Source organism: Sparus aurata, chromosome 10 (assembly GCF_900880675.1).
Source record: "Sparus aurata chromosome 10, fSpaAur1.1, whole genome shotgun sequence".
Taxonomy (NCBI): domain Eukaryota; kingdom Metazoa; phylum Chordata; class Actinopteri; order Spariformes; family Sparidae; genus Sparus; species Sparus aurata.
In genome coordinates, this window is record NC_044196.1 from 33,286,423 (window position 1) to 33,292,422 (window position 6,000).

The window sequence follows — 6,000 nt, forward strand, 5'->3', positions numbered from 1 at the left end:
CGCACACACGCGCGATCGTCCTCTGAGATGCGGCTGCGTCTCTCCAGGTCACTGTGTGAGAGAAAGAAAAGCTCTGACTTGCTTGGGCAGACGTTGTTTGGTGTCACCCGCTGATTTGCATAATTCAAATATCTAGCCCACCGAATCTTCCAATCCGGCCCGGTTCAGCACCCTGGACAGTGCACTGCAGACATGCAGCATTTGTTTTCATCCAGACTTTGCAAACGTGGTCGGGATTTGTAGAAGTGGCGTAAGTATCGGCGGTGCAACCGGTGCAGCTGCACCGGGGCCCAGACGCCGTCAGGGGCCCATGAAGGAAGAAAGAAAAACAAAACAAAAAAAACAGCTGTCCAGAATTGCCGCAGGTCCTGTTTTTGTGAATGAAATAGCTGGGGGCGGGTCGGTAGGGTAACGCTGAGTGGCCTTGATGCCTGTCAGTCATGATGAGTCCCGTCTCGTCACTGCTCTGCTGTGTCTGCAGCTGAGCACTGTGGGCCGAGCCAATGCATGTCTCTCTCCCCGGGCCGTAGAGTTATTATACCGTAAAATACCAAATAATAGTCAGGGCGTTTATTTGTTTCAATCACTTAACAGACAAGGCGTTTATTTGGGACCAGGCGGCAATTTGGGACAGGCGTTTAATTCCTTCCTCTCAAAAATCCGGGATGAAAATGTCACAAACTTCTCCAGCTTCTCGGAGAATTCTCTGGCATCCTTCTGGACAATAGTTGTACGTCTTCTGCAGGTGAAGTTGTTGCGGCGGAGGAAACGATTCAGCCAACCAGCACTCGCGGCAAACTCCTCATCTCTGCTGTCACTCACGGTGGCGGACATTTGTTTCTCCATCGTCCTGATCATTTTGCGGGACACTCTCTCGTGGCGTGCCCGTCTGCTGATAACTCATCCCCGCATGTTTATCTCAGGCTCCTCGTTAGACTTCTTCCTCCCTCCAGCAGGCAGCCTGGCCCTGTTGCTGTCCTCCTCGGACAGACACTGAAGCTCAGTTTGATTTTTCGCCGATCTCTCTGTCTCTTGGGGTCGACAGAGAAACATCGTGGAGCAGCAGAATAAATAAATAAATAAATAGATAAAATAAAAAACGGCCGTCCATCGGCCCATTATTGATCGGCCCACCGGGAAAAATCCCGGTACTCCCGATGGCCAGTCCAGCCCTGCAATAGCAGTTCTCTCGAGTGGCTGTGCATGAGTCCAAGCGCGCGCGCCTGTGTTTAGGGGCACAAAAAAAATATTTGCACCGGGGCCTATCACCATGATGTTACGCTACTGAGAAGACATATGTATGGTGCTCACTAGCCTATGCTGTTCCTATAAATAAATGCATCTCTGTGCAGAGAGGGATACAGGCTATGAAAAGTGATCCCAAGTCCCCGCTTTCCCGCTAAGCAGAGGGAGGGAGAAATTACACAGAATACAAATTGCTTTATTTTATTTATTTATTTTTTTTTCACCTTCAAAAATAGTACGCACAGTGCGTACAGGATTCCGGCTGGCGGCGCCACTGATGTCATATGAACAAAAACAATAATATTTTGTTAGAGTTGGACCAGCCAACCATGTGGGTTGCAAAATTATACTTCTTTTCACTTCTTGGTGTGCCAATTTAACCTGAAAAGACCCTGAAGATGACAATAGTTAAGTTTTTTTTACAATTTTGTGTATTTTTCCATCATTTAATTACATTATGTGAGTCATTTTACTTTCTTGATTATCCTGTCTCGTTACCCGTTCTGCCACAGTCTCTCACATGTACTGCCATTTCAGAAAGATTACAAGAGGAATAAAGAGGTTTGGTTCTGTTCTTTGAAAACACTGAATTCTGATTTACAACCTACAAAATGTACATAAAACAAAGACTGCAATTTCTGTTTGTCACAAAAATATGAACGGGTCTTTGCGCTTGCTTTGAAAAAATAAAATGTTCTTTTGCAGAAATTTATAAAACTTAGAAGGTGAAGGGACCTTGTTCATTCATTGAATAGTGTTACGGAACAGCTTCGGTGATGATATGCTGGCTGTATATATACTGGCCTAATCCTCCGGTCAGAGAAGACGCAGCAACTTCTTCCCTTTAGATGACTTTATTATCCTCTATCCAAATGATCAGGACACTGTAGTATTTGTATGTGTGTGGTTTGTGATGTCTGCAGAGGACAACAACAATAAACAACATTAATAACAATTAACCTACGATACAGTGGCATTAATAGAATAACATTAATTACAACAGACATGAATAAGGTGTCATACTGCAAATCACCAATAGGGGTCAGTGTAAGATCATTAAACAACACTACAGCTTGGCGCAACAGGCCGGTCATGTGACCAAGCTAAACTGAGACAGCCTAGAGTCCTAAAGAGAGAGAGTGGCGACAACGGAAGTTCAAAACGCTGGCGGATCACGTGGTCCATGTAGCCTCCAAAAGTTCCCGGAAGTGCTTGGCGGGCAATTGAAAACACTAGGTAAACCACGACGATTGGTAAATAATGGTCAATAAATGCTTTGCTTTGCAACTTTTATATGCTTGTGTTAATTGATTCGAACTCCGTTATGTTTACTTAACCTGTAAAGCAATACATTCGTAATATTTTCTGCTTTTTATTTACTTTATGACTTGAGTGAGGCAGACTAACAGTCTAACAGACAAGTCTGGAATCCCAGCAGCATTATGATAATAACTGTTCTAATCGGAAATCCATGGCAAATGAATTCAATTTTTATTTGAATTCATTGCAAATAAATGAAATTCTACCACTATTTATTAACTATTCTTGTCAATTATATGCATATTTATGCACTTGTGTTAATTGCTTAGAACTCTGTTAACTTTACTAAACATTTACAGTTCTTGATAGCAATAAAATCGTAATATTTTCTTTTTTTAAACTTTCAGACTTGAGTGAGGCAGACTAACAGGTGACTAACAATGATTTGTCAGTTGACTGCAGAAGAAGTCTGGACTCACAACAGCATCATGATGATGATAATATGATATCAGAAGATAACTGTGTTCTAATAGGAAATCCATGGCAAATAAATTTTGATTTGAATTCATTGCAAATAAATGGAATTCTATCAATATTCGTTAACTATTCTTACTTATCCAAACTTACTCTACTCATTGATGCATAAAAACCACAGTCTTGTTTTTCCCAATGCACTTACCACAATGAAGTCCTTAAAAACAGTATCTAAAGAAGTCAAACAGATCAGCACGTCAAGCTGTGTGTGTCCTTTCTGGTATGTTGTCCTTCAAATACAGTCTTCACCATGGTATACTGTGCTGCATGGGGATGCTCGAAGAAATTAATGTAGCATGGGTGGCTAAAGTCAGAAATAGCAATTTTATCACCTTCAAAGATTTAAACAACAAAAAAATGTGTGGGCTAATCATATTCAAACAATGCATTTGCACTTCCGCACACTTTCAAATACCACACCACTGGGAAGTTTAGGATTTTTTTTAATTAAAAACAGAGAACACAGAACAGGAAAAACAATGCAAAAACCAAGGGAACCGAAGGACAAAGACTGGTTCCTCCCTCATGGAGCTTCCAAACGCAGAGGGTGTGTTGGAGAAGGAAGCTCTGGCACTCTACAGCAGGTTTCCATTATGCTGTGGAGTAACAGAAAAGATCATCAGGAGATTTATTAGGTTGAAGTTGTGGATTGAAGCAAAAAAAAAAGACAGGAAAAAACAACACTTAAAAGATCACCATCTTGGAAGCAAGAGCCAAACCAAGAAGTTGAAAAAGAACAGTGGCCTAGGTTTAACATCAGGCAACCCCAGAAGAGCTGAAAGTGTTTTAGGGTAAAGCCAGCATCACTGCCCCTCCACATACCTGTATCCAGCAAACATCACTGTTCCGCCAACTACCAGAACCAGGCTATAAGGTGTCTGCTGTACTGGGTGCATTATATTCATCAGTGTTCCTGATATTTTGCCCTCTCCATTGAAATACTTAAAGGCAAAATATAAGCAACAATTGTTGAGATAATGCAGGCCAGCCCAGCACCACCACCCACTCTGACCTCAACAGATAACATCAAGTAGAATGAACATCTTTTATGGTAATGTCAACAAAAACTGAAGATAAGTAGAATTTATAGCACAGCCTTTGTACTGCACTGCATGACGTTGCACAGGTGTATCAAATAATATGACTCATAGCAATGGTTAGTATTATTCCTTTGATAATATTGCAAGATGATACCAGTCTAGTATGATTTATTGTGCCTGACCCACCTTACTATGTTTCCAGTCTCACTGTGGTCCACTCAGTACTCCTGGCCTGCAGCATCACTGACGCTACACAACAAAGTGCTCCTACTGTAGGTTTCCAAATATATGCAAGATGATATCACCTGTTAGGGACATTTGTTTAGTATGACTGCTTGAAAAGCATCACATTCATTATGTTTTCAGTCTCCCTATTGTCTACTCAGCACTCCTGGCCTGCAGCATGCAAAATAAAGTTGTGAAGTGGCATCACTGCGCCTATATTCGAATATCAAATATAAACTGGCAGCCCTAATATAGTAGGCTAGTGGATAAGTGTATGGGCTGCAATATTTCACAAAATAGCTCTCTGAAGCTAGAAACATACTGACGATGGTATTGAGTCAGTGCAATGCGATGGTGAGAGACATTATGAGTTCAGTTCATAATTAATGTCCTGATATAAGTTTCACCCGTCATTCCGCAGCCTCAATGATATTAAATTGATGTTTAACTACAATCACACTCCCTACACATTAACCTCGCTGATAGTATAAATTGACAGCATTGGATTAAGTTGTATTTGGAGAACCAAATTTACAATTTAGCCTGTTGCATTTGTAGCTATCGTTATCTAGTGTGCTAGCTTAAACTTTTATCTGTTAATATTCTCTGAATCTTCTAATCTAGACGGGGACAATCCGACAACATACTTAATTACGTTACTCATGTCAATTTAATTCCGATGCACTACTGATGTGAAAATGTCATTCTTTAAACATTTTACCTTGATCAAGTGTTGCTCCGATCGTGTGCTCCATAAGAATTACATTGGGCGGAAGTTAGCGAAAACTTTTGCGGGGCTCCATGCTCCGCCATTGCTGTGAAAAAACTGAACCATTGCAGTAAACGGAGGTGGCGCCACTCTCTCTCTTTAGGACTCTAAGACAGCCCAGGCAGCTACCGGTCTGGTCAATTTGACATGCTAGCATCAATATGATAGCAGCCTCAATGAAGGACAGCTACACCGCTAAATAAACAGTCACAGAAGAAAATAAAATGTATGGTAATTAACTGAGTTACATGTTGGGCCGTCTATGTGTCATGGGGTTCAGTAAGACATGCTAAATGGTAAGCTAACAAGCAAACCGAGTTTAGTAACCTGGTAATATTAATAGCTCTCATCACATATGAAATATAAACAATATCCACTCATCACGTAACTTACATCATCACCGACGCACACTGTTGCACGAAGGAATAAAGAAGAGCGCTGACGATCGGTGGAAGATATACTCAACTAAACTGCACAGAAAGTTTTATCGAACACACTGCGCATGGGCAAACAGTCCATCAGTCTGTGCATGAAGCAGCTTGCTGTGACGTGTACTCCTCCTCCCAGCAGAGGATTCACAACAAATAGTATTGAAAATATATCTGTATTTTCACAACTTGAATAAATATAAGAGCTTTCCAAAATCCTGACTATTTCTTGAGTTAGTTTTAATTGTGGAGAATGTTGCCCTCAAAATACACAATGAGTAAGAGTTCAGCAATTAATGTCTGAAAATATGATTGAAAGATATGTTTCCTTATGTTATGTTATGTAATGTTATTTTTGGCTTATATTAGCATTATGTTATGTTATGATATGGTTATATTAGCATTATGTTATGTTATGTTTGGTTTATATTAGCATCATGTTATGTTATGTTATGTTATGTTCAGGTTATGGCTGCTATAATATCAACATTAACTGAAC

General features: G+C 40.6%; 1 long non-coding RNA gene across 2 annotated transcripts; it reads right to left on the bottom strand.

Annotated features, from left to right (window-relative positions):
* Nucleotides 1-3,465: 3,465 nt before the first annotated feature.
* LOC115590304 (uncharacterized) lies at nucleotides 3,466-5,647 on the bottom strand. Of its 2 annotated transcripts, XR_003985735.1 has the most exons (4): nucleotides 5,467-5,647; nucleotides 5,026-5,268; nucleotides 4,266-4,384; nucleotides 3,466-3,635 (listed from the first exon to the last, which is right to left on the bottom strand). It is a non-coding gene; the product is annotated as an uncharacterized LOC115590304 (long non-coding RNA). The 2 variants fall into 2 exon arrangements; XR_003985734.1 differs by having other exon boundaries at nucleotides 5,026-5,631.
* Between the last annotated feature and the right edge of the window lie 353 nt (nucleotides 5,648-6,000).